This window comes from Limulus polyphemus, unplaced genomic scaffold (genome assembly GCF_000517525.1).
Source record: "Limulus polyphemus unplaced genomic scaffold, Limulus_polyphemus-2.1.2 Scaffold487, whole genome shotgun sequence".
Classification (NCBI taxonomy): Eukaryota; Metazoa; Arthropoda; class Merostomata; order Xiphosura; family Limulidae; genus Limulus; species Limulus polyphemus.
The window spans coordinates 559721-561057 of NW_013666097.1; positions in this window are offsets into that span (position 1 = coordinate 559721).

The following is a 1337-nucleotide window of genomic DNA, read 5'->3' on the forward strand; positions in this document are numbered from 1 at the left end:
GAATGTCATTGACCTACAACAAAACAATGTAGTTATAATAATGTATGATGTTTTTTAGTTTCTTTTACTCACCACAGTGAACCTATGCTCATATAGGATGTCATTGACCTACAACAAAACAATGTAATTATAATAATGTATAATGTTTTTTAGTTTCTTTACTCACCACAGTGAACCTATGTTCATATAGAATGTCATTGACCTACAACAAAACAATGTAGTTATAATAATGTATGATGTTTTTTAGTTTCTTTTACTCGCCACAGTGAACCCTATGTTCATATAGGATTTCAACATTGTACAGCACTAATGATACGAATATATTCTTGTGAATTATTCAACAGACGAGTTGTTTAATGTCTATCATTCCATTCACCACTTTTTACTGAGTTATACCAGTTTGGAGGAATTCTAACCCTCCTTAGTAGCCTGGGTCAAGAGCGACTTCGAAAAATAAGACTAGGCTTTCTGTACTGATAGACTGTATATGGTAATCTTATTTGCCTTATACTCATTACAGTGAACCGATGTTTATCATATGTTTTAACGTTATTTATGAGTTTTTGGAGGGATTGTCATTGCAGATCAAGCAAAATGAGCGGGTTAAAATGACGAGCACTCTAATTGTGAAGTTCCACCTATCTTATCCAGCTTAAAAGTGTCTTGCCAAAGAGTCACACAGTTATTTGGTATTTCTAACCTGAATAGCACCTTGTACGACTTATGGGCTAAACGACTAGGTCAAAGACCCCCAAAGTTCAGGTACAGTCGTTCGTAATTACAGATGCTGACTGGAAGGAAGACGTTGTTGATTGTTATTAAGCACAAAGCTACACAAAGGACTATCTGTGCTCTGCCCACCACGGGTATCGAAACCCGGTTTCTTGCGGTATAAGTCCGCAGACATACCGCTATGCCACTGGGAGGGGGCGAAAGGAAGACATCCAGTCTACACGTCAATGAAATAACATTATTGGCTGTCACATCTGAAGTGTAAGGCGTGTTCAGCGTCATATTGAAAGCTCGAATTTTGGACCCTCTGATCCGTAGCCCGACACACCACCACTAGATCACATGCCATCACATATATCTATAGTATATAAACGACTTCATATATTTCAATTGTTTTTTAGCCACCCAGTTGTTCAGCGGTAAGTCTGAATGGTTATAATGCTAAAAAACAGAGTTCAATACACGTGGTGGGCGCAGCACAGAGAGACCATAGTGTGGTTTGTGGTTAATTACAAACAAACAAACAATTGTTTTTTAGCCACCCAGTTGTTCAGCGGTAAGTCTGAATGGTTATAATGCTAAAAAACAGAGTTCAATACACGTGG